This window comes from Pelobates fuscus, chromosome 5 (genome assembly GCF_036172605.1).
Source record: "Pelobates fuscus isolate aPelFus1 chromosome 5, aPelFus1.pri, whole genome shotgun sequence".
Lineage (NCBI taxonomy): Eukaryota > Metazoa > Chordata > Amphibia > Anura > Pelobatidae > Pelobates > Pelobates fuscus.
In genome coordinates, this window is record NC_086321.1 from 170,079,947 (window position 1) to 170,097,136 (window position 17,190).

The 17,190-nt window shown below is 44.2% G+C and overlaps 1 protein-coding gene across 1 annotated transcript in view; it reads right to left on the bottom strand.

Annotated features, from left to right (window-relative positions):
* The window catches only part of FAM222A (family with sequence similarity 222 member A), a 112,550-nt gene extending 95,678 nt beyond the window's left edge, over positions 1-16,872 (bottom strand). Inside the window, exon 1 of the mRNA XM_063454667.1 lies at positions 16,821-16,872. The gene's annotated coding sequence lies outside the window, so the exon portion shown is untranslated. The remainder of the gene's footprint in view (positions 1-16,820) is intronic.
* Between the last annotated feature and the right edge of the window lie 318 nt (positions 16,873-17,190).

Sequence of the window (17,190 nt, forward strand, 5' to 3'; positions counted from 1 at the left end):
TGCACCTAAAAAAAATTTCTATATGCAACTCAACTTTTACAACATGTAAAATATAAACCCAGCAAAAAGGGACAGAGAAAGTACCTATACCGGTCCTTAGAGTGGCCAGGCTGAATGAACTAAATAAAATACAAAACAAGCCAAGGTCAAGGGGATCCAGAAATCCCTATAACAAAAGCCAAAGCTGGGCCAAGGAAGTCAGAAAAACAGAATAGTCAGAGAATAGCCGGGTCAAATACCAAAAAGACAAATAGTTAAAAATATAAGCACACTCTTGAGATACTTAGGCACTACAACAGGCATTGTGAATAGGGCTAACTAATCTTTTATAGGTTTGGGGGTGTTAATGGAGTAACCACATACCCAAAACGTGAGAGGGAATTAGTACTTTGTCTAATTAGCCTCACTGATGTCATGACATTGACACACGTGCACTGCGTCCTTAAAAGGGGTATACGCACAGTGGCCAGCATCAGGGAGGCTCGAGTATTGGGCATGAAGAGCAGAAGCTCCGGTCTGCCAGGGTAAGTACAGTAGGGCTTCAAACAAGTCACTCAGATAATTGATTGGCATTCCCCAATTCTTGACAAGTGCTGGATGGATATTGAAAACATCATGCTACTATCCACTATGATGCCTTACTTAATCTGGCTCCTAAAAAAGGTACGCACCACACCTCTGCCCCAATGCCCCTATCTTACACTCATTGCATATATGGAACTCTATTTCACTAAAATTTGCTCTCAAATTAAAATGCTCCCTACTAATGCCTCTATATAGAAATCCCATATTTACTACTGGTATGGAACCCCAAGACTACAACAATTTAGACCAAGCAGATGTCTACATAGTCACAGAAGGCCGAATTAAAGCTTATTCAGAATTAATAGGCCAAACCAAACATTCTTACTATCCGAGATTTTTTCAGATACTTACAATTTAAATGTTTTCTTCAACAACCCAACATATTATAAGCGACCATCAAAAGACCCACCTGATTTGCAAAATATGTCTTTAGTGATAGTTTCCTAAAGAATACACTTCATTAATGCATATGGAACTCTTGGCCTCCCCCATTAATGCACCTTTCCCTCTACTACCCTAAGGAGGGATACCCTCTGTGGAATTTCTCTCTCTCTCTCTCTCTTTTTTTTTTAACAAAGCAAATACAAAAAGGTGAAACCTAGTGACCTGCAAATGTACTAATTGAGCAACTTTGTAAATGCTGTATAGAACAGCAAATATGACAATTGTATATGTCAAACCATTTGTTATTGTTCTACTCTAGGGTACCTTATTGTAATTATTTATAACTTTGTCATTTGTCAATTCTTTAAAAATTCAAAAGAAAGAATTTAGAGAAAAAAAAGTTTACCTAATTATCTTGTGTTAAGCCCTATTGAGCCAAATAAAAAAGTCTGAATACTACAAATTATTCCTGGTGGTGTACAAAGCATAACTTTACCACCTTTCCTAGAACGATCATGTATTTTGTCAAACTCTTGCCATGTAATTGGCAAGTTGGCTGATTGCACACCAAACTTCAGTTATAGAATAACCTATATTGCATCTAATTCAGTATTTTATTCATGTTAAAACACAAATGGATCTTTTCTATAATTTCCTACTGATTCCGCTATAACAGCCTTCTACCAATAGTTTTTCCACACCTATTTTATATATAGAAATTGGCGTCTCATATGGCACAGTAAAGTATGAGATGCAACAATCTCCCAAAGCCCATCACCTTTTTCCTCACAATCTTAAAATCATTATTGAAGCTTTGAAGAAGAGGTAATCCCTTCTCTGCCCTCTTTGATCTAATGGCATCACGCTGTTCAAATCTATTCAAGAGAATCCTCAAAACGTTATTACATTCTGTGACTCTGTAACTCCTAACTAACAATATTGGTCACATTGGACACACTGATATTCTGTGTTCCCCTTCCTTCACTCTTATTGCAAATCCTCAGGACCCGGAAGTAATAGGGTATGGATAAACGCCAAAGTAGTCTATGTGGGTTATAAATGTCACACATAAAAGGCAATTTATTTTCATACCTTTTCATATGAAGTAGTTTGCAAATGTTTTCCTTACCAATGAAAATGCAAACAAACACAATAGGTTCTTCAAATAGCTCATAATGTTAAGACTAATAAAAAAAATAAAAGAATTTTACCAGTAAAGGTGACATTTTGTCTGTTGCTATTTTCCATATATGATCTTGATGTCTTTACTAGACATGTGCAATTCGTTTCGGTCCGAATTAAAATTCGTCCGAATTTCAGATAATTCGGACATTTGAGTGCTTCCGAATGTCCGAATAGTTGAATTGCCGAAGTGCCGAAGTGCCGAATTGCTGAAGTCCCGAAGTGCCGAAATTACCGATTTTCCGAAGTGTAGTAGTGCCGAAGTGCCGAATTGCTGAAGTGCCGAAGTTCCGAAGTTCCGAGGTGTCAAAGTGCCGAAGTTCCGAAGTTCCGAAGCACAGTATTGCCTAAGTACGAATATACTTACCCAGTGAAAGAAGAAGAATGTTACACTGTATACAATTTCAAATAAAAAGTATACAAACATAGACAGGATTCAGCTGTAAGCATTTGCAACACTTACAACAATAAAGTAACATACATTCATATCAAATGTAAGTTACTAAGCCAGTCAGTGTAATGACAGGAATGAATAAGTAGATAACTCCCTAATTCCCACGGTATTAGGGCGCTATCTACTAAAAAGCTGAAAGACCTAAATTGGTCTTTCAGCCAAATGTACTAATACTAAGTAAAGATTACTTAGTATTAGTAAATTATGCCCCTACTCGCTATACCGCGAGTAGGGGCATGTCTATTAAACAGTGAGCAGTCTGTGGCTGCTCACTGTTAAACAAACAAAAAAATAAAATAAAAAAGGGTCCCCCCTCCCTGAGTGGGTGGGGGCCCTAAAGTAAAAAAAGGGGGAGGACCTATTGTCCTCCCCACCGGCCTCCACCCCCAAGTGGCGGGTGGGGGCCCTAAAGTAAAAAAGGGGTGAGGACCTATTGTCCTCCCCACCGTCCCCCACTCCTGAGCGGTGGGTGGGGGCCCTAAACATAAATAAGGGGAGGGACCTAATGTCCCCCCCCCCCGACCCCCACCCCTGAGCGGTGGGTGGGGGCCCTAAATACAAATTGGGGGGGACCTAATGTCCTCCCCCCTGGCCCCCACCCCTGAGCGGTGGGTGGGGGCCCTAAACACAAATTGGGGGGTGGCTAATGTCCTCCCCCCTGGCCCCCACCCCTGAGTGGTGGGTGGGGGCCCTAAACACAAATTGGGGGGGACCTAATGTCCTCCCCCATGGCCCCCACCCCTGAGCGGTGGGTGGAGGCCCTAAACAAAAATAAGTCGGGGACCTAATGTCCTCCCCCCTGACCACCACCCCTGAGCGGCGGGTGGGGGCCCTAAACCCATATTTAACCCCCCTCCCCCCAGGTGACTAGGGGTCCCCAAACCCCTAGTCACCCCCTCCCCCCAAAAATAAACTCCTACCTACCCCCTCACCCTAAAAATAATGAGGGGGGACCATTTAACTAAGTACCTTTAAAAATAAAAATACACTTACCATTCAATGATTTCTTTCTTCTAAAATCTTCTTTTTTCAGCCCCAAAAAAGGGCAAATAAAAATGCATAATAACCGACGCAATAAAAAACAAAAACAAAAAAAAAACGAGCGCAAAAAAAAAATCCATCTTCACCCAGAGAGGCCTCCGCGCAGCCTGAGCTCTGCAGGGCGGGGCAAGGCTTATAAAGCCTTGCTCCGCCCTGCAATTAGGCTCAGAGCACTCTGAATGGTGGGTTTAAGCCATCCAATCAGAATGCTCTGACAGGTAAATGAAGAGACTGACAGGTAAGTCTCTACATTTACCTGTCACAGCACTCTGATTGGTTGGTTTGAAATCCACCAATCAGAGTGCTCTGTGTCATTTTACACAGCGTGGGAAAGTTCTGTGGAATTTCCCCACGCTGTGTAATTTGACTTATAACACTCTGATTGGTGGATTAAGTCTAAATATGTCAAGGTGCAAAACTGAATGCACTCACTGGATTCCAAAATGTCAAACCGTGTTTAGAAGTTGCAAAAAAAGATCAGCGTTTCGACCGAGAGGTCAAAACGTTGATCTTTTTTTGCAACCTATAAACACGGTTGGATGTTTTGGAATTTAGTGAGTGCATTCACTTTTTCATTGGAATATAGAGTTTTTAATTCACCACAATTTGGCGTTTAGAGAATATACCCCTATGTATTTGTTAAGACATCCATTTATGAAAAGAGACAAAAAGGCAACAATTTAAAACTGAATATGCATTCTGCCATTCAATACTAATATCTGCATAAAACAGAAAAATCACAAAAAAGTGGGAGTGAAATGAATTCTCCTAAAGTATTAAACTGTCAACTAAAAAGAAAATTGACTATATCACATTAGCAGAAACTTAAAGCACCAAACATATTAACCCATTGCTGCCAAATCCATTCATCTGAAAGCTCTTTATTGCACAGTTCCACGAGATGACTCTGACATTAAAATATATTTTATTAATTTCTTTATTTGAAGAGCAAAGAAGAATAAGCATAACTGCCAAGCAGTGACAGCAGTTTTAATGGTTTCTAATTATTTTCTGGTACTGTGATGTTGCTCCAGTTGTTTACATACAGTCAATTGTCATTACAGCCACCTGCCCCCTTAGTCATGATTGAAATAGACCCATGGGGAGTTGTAGTATTACCCTGTAGCCCTGTAGTCAGAAAGGTTCCCATGGTTCTGAGAGGCTTTACTCACTTTCCTTTTGCTGGTATGTAGTCACAGTGCATGATCATGCATGGTGAGTAGGTGGGGGCTATTAAATTTATACTAGGAGGGGACATAGTAGACCCTACCGAATATCAACTGGAATTGGCTTTAGTAAATATGAGAATTAGCAGTCAGAATTCGGCCATTTTTTTTTCCAGATTTTTTTCCATCAACACAACATCTGGTTTTCAGTGAACACCTGTGTGTATTTTTATTGAAAGTGTTCAGCATGTGTCAGTAGAGGTTGCCCAGGAGTTCCGCCTATTAAGGGGAGGTCCAGGCTGAACAGAGGCCATATTCTAAAACTGTTATTTAGTATATTGCCAATTTGGTAATACAGTAAATAGCAAATAAAGGTCCACTAAAGTTACCCAGACCACTTCATTCTAATGAAGTGGTTTGAATGCAGTGACTCTGTAGTTTTAACCTTGCAATGTTTAAGGATATGTTTAGCATTGCAGGGTTAAATACACCTCTAGTGGCTGTCTTCCTGACTAGAGGTGCTTCCTCCCCCAGAACTGAGTGAAACTGGGTCCTCCAATCAAATACTGCTCATACCACTATTTAAATTGGCTACACATGCCTATCTCAAAACCAGTGCTTCTCTATGAAAAGAACTGGATTGGACAGGAGCGCGGAAGATGTTAGCAGGCATCCTGTCTTGGGATGCATAGAAGGCAGCTGTAGCGGAGGAGTTTTAGTACTGGGAACGTGGTGATTAAGTTTAATTTACATTTAATTTTCATTGCCAAACAGGAATGGACAGTACTCACATTGATAGAAGAGAACCTAGAGTCCCGCCCTGCAGAAAGGTAAGCTTGAGGGTGGTAATACCATGTTTTATTTCACAACCCCCACACACAATTACTGTCAGGATATTGCACACACAGTCACACTCCATCACCCCACACACATTCACACTCAACCAAACAATTGCCCAATGACAACCTTACACACACTCACATTCAGTCAACTCTGCACTGAATCACATGCAGCCAAACCCCAAACACACAGTCAAACTGAGCCAACTCCACACACATCAACACTCAACCAGCACTCACACACAATCACATTCAGTCTGCCACACACACAATCACACTCCACAGATACATATCACATGCAGCCAATCATCACAATCACACTCATTTAAGCCTCACAAACAATAACACTTAGATGTGTTACTTCGGGGGGAGTGATGAAGGTCGACAAAGGAACACCTTCATTTATTCTTGCACTGTCGTCCTTGTGGTTCTTAGTTACACCCACTGTGTGTGTGTGTGTTTTTTAATAGGGATGAAGCATGCAATTGTCAGACCAAGGTCAGAAGGAAACAAAATATGTCACTAAATCCTAAATCTGAAATCTTGCATAAAATTACGAAGCTAATTTAATTTTTAACATGGTATTAAAAAAACAACATAGTCAGCTTTTCATTGACCTTAAACATATTTATCAGCATCAAAAATGATTGCAGCTTTATGTAATGTTATTTCTTGGCAATTCAATCTTAACTAAAATAATTTTTATAATACTTAGCTGATAAGTCTATTGACTCTTAGATGAGCAAATGCTTAAATCCAAAAGATAAACTCCTTCACTGCCAAAATCATGATTGGTTTCATTCTGCACTGAAAAATGATGAAAACATTTTAGCCCATAAAAGCTCACTTATCTTCCTGTGTGGTTTAGATTTGAAGTTCAGATTGTAAATAAGAATTTGACTGCAACATGACTAGTATGGCAGGCCCATCTTCCTTCTTGCTACGCAGTAAGAAGACTGGGAACAGATACTTTAATCATGCATTATAGCAATCGGGGGGAATAGGAGAGATGGAGTAAGAGCTCACTGTCAACCAGCTCAGAGTATGGATCATTTGTAAGGTTTTATAGCACAATCCTTAAGTTTCAAGTGCCCCTTGTTTGAAATTACATTTTTCATTTTGGGCGCAAATCCCTCTGTCCTCCTTTTCTATCCTAATGTCCATATTTTCTAGGAGCTCCATATTGTTAAAGTGTATAACATAGATCCACAGCAATAATATCCCCAGTAATATTTCTTTAAAGGAACACTATGGTGTTAGGAATACACAAAACTGCATTCCTAATGCTGTGTGTCCCTCTGTCATAAAGTTATCGTCACCTCCCAAGTGTTGGAGGGGTTAAAAAACACTAACCTGTCTCCGTCTCTTCCTCTAACATCACAACGATCCAGGAACCTAGTGCACATGCTCGGCAAGCATTGAACTGGACTTACTCATGCACAGTGTGAGGATGTCCAACATTGTTTCACGGAGTGAAAAGCCAGGAAGCTCTTCTAGTGGCTGTCTGGGAGGCAATGTTTTACATTGCATGGTTAATGGGACAGGGACACTACACCCGGACCACTTCAATGAGATGAATTGGTTTGGGTTCCTATAATGTCCATTTAAACTACAATACAATACATGTGTTTAGAAATCAGTCTGTGTTAATGAGATACATTATTCTTGTTCTAAATTACATTTTGGTTACATAAATTGTTACTATCCCCCCTTAACTATAACCATTTGAGAGGGGGACCCTTCTCCACAATGCCCAATAGGGCATCTTATACCGGAAATGTATCCCCCTCAAAAGGATTATAGTTCATAGAATAATGCCCAACAATAGTGATGTCCCGAACGGTTCACTGGCGAATAGTTCTTGGCGAACATCGCTTGTTCGCGGTCGCCCTATTCGTCATCATTGAGTAAACTTTGACCCTGTACCTCACAGTCAGCAGACACATTCTAGTCAATCAGCAGCAGACCCTCCCTCCCAGACCCTCCCACCTCCTGGACAGCATCCATTTTACATTCAGTATAGTGTAGCTGCTGCTGATTTGATAGAGAAATGGATAGTTAGGCTAGTGTATTCAGTGTCCACTACAGTCCTGAAGGACTCATCTGATCTCTGCTGTAAGGACAGCACCCCAAAAAGCCCTTTTCAGGGCTGCTTTTTCAGTCTTTTTTTTTTTCTGTGTAATGTAATTGCAGTTGCTTGCCTGCCAGCCTGTGTGTCAGGCTCACAGCATATACTGTGCCCACTTGCCCAGTGGCACCACTCACTCACTGGTGTCCCAATAGCTTGCATTTAAATAAAACAAAACTTTTTTGACTGTAATATAATAGCAGTCAGTTTCCTTCACTAGTGTGCGTTTCAGGGCCTGCCAGGGCACAGTGTCATACCAGTGCAACTCATGTCTGGTGTAACAATAGTGTACATTTAAAAAATAAAATAAAATTTTGACTGTAATAGATTGAATAGCAGTTAGTTGTCTGCCAGCATGTGTGTCAGGCTCACAGCGTATACTGTGCCCACTTGCCCAGTGCCACCACTCCTATCTGGTGTCACAATAGCTTGCATTTAACAAAAAAAACCTTTTTGGACTGTAATATAAAAGCAGTTAGTTTCCTTCACGCGTGTGCATTTCAGGGCCTGCCAGGGCACAGTGTCACACCAGTGCAACTCATATCTGGTGTAACAGTAGTGTACATTTAAAAAAAAAAAAAACATTGACTGTAATAGATTGAATAGCAGTTAGTTGATGATAACGTCATAGGGGACGTAACAGGGATTAAACTGATAAGAATAGTTCTACTTAACACACCACTCCTATCAGGTGGCACATTAGATTGCACGCACAGTGCCCCAAATTTGAAGTAGGAGGACCGACCAAGCATCTTTTTCCATCTCCCGGTTCCTAAAATCGATGCCATATATAGACGTCCCCTGATAGGGGACGTAACAGGGATTAAACTGATAGGAATAGTACTACTTGGGGGGCGTGGTCTGCAGCCGGAGCAAGATGGACGTGTCCAAGTGAAGCTCCGCTAGGACCACGAGGCCAAAAGCAAACTAAAGCGAAAAAAACACTGACCTGAACGAGGCAACGCACGGGGGAGTCGATATGGACAAGTGGGCCCCGAAAAAGCAGCCCAAGAAGCCAGCGGAACAGGGAGCCACTGATATGTTCGCGGCCTCCCGCACCATGCGATCTAGCACCCAAGATGGCGGACGGGATAGCCCGATGGCGCCACGCTCGCCTCCTAGCCCAGGCGCGGCAGCAGCCTCGGAAGTCTCGGAGGCTAACACTGCACAGATCCTGGCTAAATTAGCGGAGGTCCGAAGCTATTTTGCTGCCGAAATCACCAAGAACACCCATGAAGTTAAGGCTGAGATCCAGGCCCAGGGCGTGAGGACGTCGGTGCTTGAGCAGCGAGTGGAGTCCACGGCCGTGGCCAACAATGCCGCTACAGCCTAGATTAACCGACTGTCCTCCAGACTAACCACTGTGGAGTCTGCCCTTGATGACCTAGGGAACAGATCCCGGCGGAATAATATCAGGCTTCGGGGCTTACCTGAACAAGAGGGAGAAGGACCGCTGATGGAAGTGGTAACTAAGATCCTCAAGCCACTGCTACCCGAAGTGCCGGACCACCAATGGCACATAGAGAGAGCGCACAGAGCTCTCAGGGCGAAACGGCAAATGATACCCGCCCGAGGGACATTATCATCAAGTTCCTGTTTTACAGGACGAAGGAAGCCCTCATGAAGCGTAGCAGGGAAGGCCCTATCAGGTATGGCGGAGAGGAACTTACCCTATTCCAAGACCTGACACCTGCTACCCTCCAAAAGCGGAGGCTGTGGCGCCCGGTGACGGGGCTTTTGCAGAAACATGGAGTGAAGTACGCCTGGGGCTTTCCGTTCCGATTGCTGGCATTCAAAGATGGATGCACTAAAATCCTGTACGCTGATGGAGACCCTGTGGAATTCCTGAGGAGTCTGGGCATACAGAACCCGGTCGCGATGGCGGAGTTCCCCCCGGCTGAGGAGGCGCTTTGTCCCCTCTCTCGCGAGTGGTACGCGGCGGGAGAATGAGGCCCATAGATGTCGGATGACCCGGATCCATTGGAGGACAGCGGGTAGGAGATCTTGGCGGCTGTAGCTCCTGGGGAGGGTACGTAGGATGCGGATGGGATGGCTGGTTTTGAGGCCTGGCTCACACCGGGGAGCACCTCATGGGGTGCTCAGATTGGGAGCAGCCGTTGGAGCTGCACGGGAAGCTCCCGGGTCCTAGCAGGAATGGGGGGGGGTCTTCTCCCCTTGTTGGGCGGGTTAGGGCTGTTTTGTTTTGCTGGTATTTTCCATTATCTCTATTTATTTTTTCTCCCTCTCTCTTATTTTTGAGTGCAGTGGGATTGGGCGGTATTGTCTTTTTTTTTGGGTGGTGGGGTTTTCGGAATGGAGGGGGATCGAGACCGGAGGCCACTTCTTCACCCCACTGCCGCCACGAAGTGGGTTATGGGACTCCCTCGCCATGCGGCATTGACTCCCCTTGGGGAACTGTTTATTTGGACTCCACATTTAAAGGGGGGAGGGGTGACTGCCCAGAAATACTCGTATGCATCACACTGTATATATACTTGTGTCGCGTTATTGCTTCGATTTTGATTGCATAGGCGACAGTTGGGTTCGGGGGGAGCATGAGAGGTAGTGTTGTAACTGACGTTAGGAGGGGGGATCGTTTAGGCTCGCAACGACAGTTCGGCCCTGAGCGGAGCCCCCCACCAGGCCAGCCAGGTGGGGAGGGGGGGCTACATAGCGGAATTCTTTATGGTCGGATCCATGATCGAGGTGGGGGGGGGGGTGGTGGACGCGGTGGTGGGCCCGGTAGCTAGGTTTCGCTCTTTCATCCACCCATGGGTGGGGGTGAGGGGAACCGGAACCGAACAATAGTAATTAGGATCCCTTCGGTGGGATGGCGTAGTGTATCCCCGCCCCCTCCTGCCCCTTAGCTTTCATATAACTGGCTTAATACTGGAGAATGGCCCCTGGGGACGCCCCTACACGCCGGTGGTTGCCAAACCCCGTTTCTATACGTGGCTTAGATCTCTATGTGTTTGCTTTTAATATACTTGGGTGTATTAGAGACAGGTTTTCTCGTTCCTGTTCCTAGACTCGCCTTATTTTGTTTTGACAAAAAAAAAACAAAAAAAAAACAGTTGTAGATATATAGTGAACTGTACTTGACAGTCTGTCCCCAGCTATTAAGATTCTTGCCTTGTTAAATCTTATATGGCTGCCCTTTATACCCTGCGTAGAAGCACAGGTTATAATGTGTTTTTTCTTATTAAGATCCAGTTGGCACTCAAGTAGTGCCTTTATTGGCTGGTCCATGTCCCGAACATCCCAGGTATCTTTTGTTGTTCAGGGGGTGTCGGGACATTTACCCCAAATACGCCTGGCGACAGGTAAGACCAGGCGGTCTTTGTACAAAGTGTTTGGTTTCATTTTTTTCTTTTCCTCTATACTCTTTATACCCTTCTTCCCTACTATCCCTATTCCTCATATATCTCCTCTGGGGGGGGAGTCGGAGGGTGCTCAGAGCATTATGACTACGACCAGATATGACGGTATGTTTAAATACAGAGATATCTTACAGGATAAATCATGCCTGTGAAACTATTATCCCTTAATGTTAAAGGCCTAAATGCCCCTAAAAAGAGACGGCTCATGTTTAGGGAACTAAAACGCATGAACCCCGATATAGCCTTCCTGCAGGAGACGCACTTGTCGAAATCAGCAAAGTTCGCCCTGAAAGACCATTTATTCAGGACCCCATATGAAGCTAGAGCCCTTAATAAGAGGAATGGAGTCGCTATCCTCATACATCATAGATGCCCACTCAGGGTCAGAAAGGTTAGTGCGGATCCGGGTGGGCGCTACGTATTGGTGTCAGGGTCCTTGCATTCTCATGCTATACATATCCTCAATCTATACGCTCCTAACGATCCATCCAGAGAATTCTGGATGGAGCTGACTCACATAGTAAACACGCTACCACACGGCATAGTTGTTGTAGGCGGGGATTTTAATCCAGCACCGTCCCCGGCAATAAATAGGGGTCCATGTAGGGGAGTCCCACGGTCACACAGAAGGGGAGGACAAGATAAATTATTACACGCATTCATGCAACAATCTGGTCTGATAGACATATGGAGGGCTCAGCATCCGGACGATAACGACTACACGTTTTATTCGCCATCGCACGATACATATTCAAGAATAGACCTTTTTCTGGTAAACTCCCAAGCTGTTCCCAAGGTTTCGGAATCCAGGGTGGGATCCATAACCTGGTCAGATCATGCGGATATCTCCCTTACTTTGGACAAGCTGAGCGTGGCGTCCCCTTGGACCTGGAGGCTAAATAGATCCTTACTTCAAGACCTAGAAATCGTTGAGATAATTCGTAAGGAACTTAAGGAATATTTTGTCAGGGAAGCGGAGTCGGGGGGTGTAGAAGGCCACGGTATGGGCAGCTCATAAGACTGTCATTAGGGGTATACTGATTAGAGAAGCGACACTGAAGAAACAATGCAAGTCTCAACTATTATCATCATTATTAGAAGCTTTAAGAACGGCGGAACAACGGCAAAAGTCAGACCCTACACCTACTAATTTAACGGCGGTGCAGAACGTACAGAATTCGATTAGGGAAACGCTCCTGGATGACACCGCGAGAGCTATAATATGGCCAAAACGTACCTTCATGAAAAGGTGAACAAGATGGATACCTTGTTAGCAAGATCCCTTAGACCGTGGCAACAGGGCACACACATCACAAGGATCAATAACACAGCAGGAGACTATAAGACAAACCCCACAGAGATCACCAAGGTGTTTACGGAATACTATACCAAGCTCTATAACCACTCGACAGACGGAACCACGGACCCAGGACGGGAATTGGATGGGATACGGGCATTCCTCTCTCGGTTACATCTCCCCAAGTTAGATGTGGTGGCCTCGGCAGCCCTGGAAAAAAACTATTATGGCCGTTGAAATAGATGCGGCGATCTCCGCCTTGAAAAGCAATAAGGCACCTGGACCCGATGGCTTCAATGGAAGCTATTATAAAGCCTTCCGAGAGGAACTCCTGCCTCACATGGAACCCTGGTTCAACGACTTGATGGACGGGGGGACGCCAGATAGAGATATGTCTTTAGCGAATATCGTTCTACTACCTAAGCCAGGTAATGACGACTCGGCCCCGGAGAATTTTCGCCCTATTTCTCTAATTAATCACGACTCCAAAATTTTAGCTAAAGTACTAGCAGGCAGATTGAACCCGATCCTTACAGGTCTGATACACCCAGATCAGGTGGGCTTTGTACCCGGCAGACAACTGTTTGAAAACACAAGGCGCAATATAGACCTTATAGGGAGACGGGCTACGAAGGGCACCCCGACACTGTCACTCGATGCCGAAAAGGCATTTGACAGGGTCAAATGGCCTTATTTATTTGAAGTATTGCACCACTTCAGCATGCCGACCAGGTTTGTAATGACTGTTCAGGCTATGTACTCCAAAGTCAGGGCGCAAATTCAGATTTCAGGAGCGCAAATTATACCGTTCCATCTGAGTAATGGTACGAGACAAGGTTGCCTTCTTTCACCGCTGCTGTTTGTCCTTTCGCTGGAACCCCTCATGCAAGCTATACGGGATGCCCCAGATGTCAAAGGAGTTACTGTGGGGGACACGCAATATGTTGTCTCGGGATTCGCTGATGACGTATTGCTGACATTAACAGACCCGAGGGCCTCTATGGCAGCTCTGACCGGGATTCTGACGGAATACGGCGAGGTAGCTGGCTATAAAGTTAATTTATACAAATCGAGCGCGATCCCCATAGGTATGACGGAAGATGATGCATCGAATATAGGGAGGATTTATCACATCCAAATGGAGAGGGACCAGATCAAATACTTAGGTATCTGGTTGACGGCAGACCCCTCCCAACTATATCAGCAAAATTATGTCCCGCTGATTAGACATTTAATAAACGACATGGAGAAATGGGTTGACAAAACGATCTCGTGGATCGGAAGAATACATTCAGTGAAAAGGAATGTGCTGCCTAGCATACTTTTCTTGTTCCAGGCTCTTCCGGTCCACTTGACTAAATTTAACTTGGGTCCGCTTCAACGGGCTATAGGCAAGTTTATCTGGCAGAATAGAAGGCATAGGATCTCCCGTAATGTCCTCTATAGAGCTAAGGATAGAGGAGGCCTTAGCCTTCCAAACCTTTACTATTATTACGTGGCGGCTCAATTGGCCCAAATCGCACTATGGCACTCACCCCCAGAAGAGAGGAGGTGGGTGGATCTGGAATCCTCATTGATGGGCCCAGACATGCCCCAGTTCCTTATGTGGACTCCTAAGGAACAAAGACCAATTGATCAAATGGTATGCCCAGCGATACGCAACTCCCTTAAAGTTTGGGACGCCGCCGCCATTAAATACGGACTGACCTCCGTCCCGTCGCCCATGACCCCATTCTTAAGAAACAAGGCATTTATGCCGGGCATGCGTCCCCGAGACTTAAAAGGTATCGAAAGCACGGGGCTGCAGAGACTGTGCGAAATGTTTGAAAATGGCTCCTTTATCACGTTCGATGCGCTAAAAAGCAGAGCTCCACTACGTCCCTTTGATTATTTCTGGTATCTCCAGCTTAGAGATTTCGCCCGAGACCCCTGGATCAAGGCGGCCGCGCTGACCCAATTGACGTTTTATGAAAGGATGTGTAAGAGGGAACAATTCCCAACAGGCCTCATTTCCTGTTTGTATTCTCACCTGAGCACACACACACTAGAATAGGGAGATATCACATATACAAATCAGTGAGAAGCTGATCTCAATGAGGTTTTGGAGGGTATAGAATGGCAAGATATATGGGAGGCTGCTGCAAAATCTTTAGTGTGCGTCTCCTTGCAGGAACAATCCTATAAGACATTATTTAGGTGGTACACCACCCCAGTGAAGCTGTACCGAATGGGTAAAAACCCGACGGACCTGTGCTGGAGAGGCTGTGGTCTTAAGGGTACATATATACACATGTGGTGGGAATGTCTGGAGGCACAAACCTATTGGAAACGGATTGCTGCTTTGCAGCGAGAAGTTTTTGATAGAGAGGTGAAACTAGACCCATGGGTGTATCTGTTGTCCAGATCCATGGATGGATGGACAAAAATGGAGCAAACCCTCATCCAAAAAAATAAACCTGGCGGCTAGAAGAGCCCTAGCGCAGGTGTGGCTGCAGAGGGAGACTCCTACAATAGCGATGGTAAAACAGAAAATAAAAGATACTTTCCTGATGGATAAGCTAACGGCACAGGTCAGGGGGACAATGCAGGAATTCGATAAAATCTGGAGCCCCTGGACAAATAGCACTGCAAGCGACTGAAATAGGAAGGGTGAGTTAGGGCTTCCAAACTCACCTCTGGGGTCATTTGAGAAAGGTGGTGCATTATATTGACTTGACTTGGCCACGGGCAGAGATGATGCAGACTCCTGTGGGGGTAAGCGGCGACAGGATAGCAAACTATTCAAGACACCTTTTTATCGGGCAACACTCCTCGGACTCACCCCCCCCCCCCCCCCACTGTTCCCTCCACCCCCTTCTCTAAGACCTCGGACTTTCAAGGCACTTCCTCTATTCTTTCTTTCTCTTTCAACTCTTAGCTCCTTATTTTCTGGCCCGATCGCACATGTTGGAAATACAAGCGGGTAACAATAGAATCGTGGTAAAGATGATACGCTCCTGTACTAAGCACTGTCGTATTATCCCTATTATTCTTTTGGAAATACGTGTGCGGTCATCATTTATCATATGTTTTCTGTTTACTGTTTTATATACCATTAAAACCCAGGCGGGATATCCAAGCTTACATGGAGTTGCGACTTACCTTGAAAATTTGAGACGTAATTGCACCTAGCAGTCTCTGGTTACGGGATTTGGGTGACCTTGCCTGTTAACTCATTTTGCTACTGTAACATGTCATGATCACAGTGTACATGCTTGTTTATTCAAAATCCTATGTTGCTGTATGTGTAGTGCTTGTAATGTCTTGTACTGGAATAAATAAAGAATAAAAAAAAAAAGGAATAGTACTACTTAACACACCTTATAATAATGCAGAGAGAGGCAATGCAGAGAGAGGAGTCTGAAGAAGAGGAGTCAAAGGAGGAAGGTGGCTTTGAGGAGGTGGAAGACCAAACACAGCAGGCGTCCCAGGGGGCTTGTTGTCACCTTTCGGGGACCCTTGGTGTTGTACGTGGCTGGGTGGAGGAAGAGACCTTCAATGACATCAGTGAGGACAAGGAACGGGACATGGCTAGCTTGGTATCCAACCTTGTGCAAATGGGGAGTTTGCGTTTGTGCAAATGGACTGTTCGCGGTTGTTTGCGGTGCGTTAAACGGGAAGTTTGGTCTGTCACTGTGAAGCGGGCGTAACCCTTACACTACCTGATCGATACAACATCATACCTGATGTTTTAAAGCACGTTATTCCAAACAATTTAGGAATGTTAGGTGATTTATGCCCTTTATGGATTAAAACCAGACTCTGCATTAACTATGTAATTTTCCATGGGAGTTTTGCCATGGATCCCCCTCCGGCACGCCACAGTCCAGGTGTTAGTCCCCTTGAAACAACGTTTCCATCACTATTGTGGCCAGAAAGAGTCCCTGTGGGTTTTAAAACTCGCCTGCCCATTGAAGTCTATGGCGGTTCGTCCGGTTCGCCCGTTCGCGAACATTTGCGGAAGTTCGCATTCGCCGTTCGCGAACCGAAAATTTTATGTTCGCGAAATCACTACCCAACAATCATTATTTAAACAGGATAAAAAAGGTTAGAGGAATCCTTTAGTTCAAATTCGAGTTGATTTTCAATGTTTTATTAAATGATGTAAACACCAGTGAAGTGAAAGTTGTCCTTTACGCATTATGTTAGACTATTTTTATCCATTTTTGCCAAACCTACAGTATGTGACACAAAAAGATTTTTATGCTTTTATGCTAATATTTAAGACAAAAAAATATGTATATATATATATATATGTATATATATATATATATACATTTAATTTTAAATAATTAAAATTTCAATGTATATCATTAATAAATTACCAGTTTATCCTTTAGTCATGTGTCACTCCCCTCCAGCCATGAGAGATATCCCATGTCTTGCTTGTCAGCCTCCCTCAGAAGTTCTGTGTACACAGGTACAGTTACATCAGTCATGGTTATCTCCATCTATAAAGCAATAACAACAAGAACCTTAACTGCTCCTCACCCCCACCCAGACATTTGTTTTTTTTATTGATCAAGCCTACTTTATGTTCTAACCCACCTACTTTAACAGCCTAAACCTTGTTTCCTGAAAAACACAGGAAGAGGGTGGTTTTCAGGTATGACTTACGGATGTTTTTGAAAACATTAAAACTTCCATTTAGTGTGGTCCTTACATGTAGGTGAGGAAAGCCATCTGTCTTGAAAG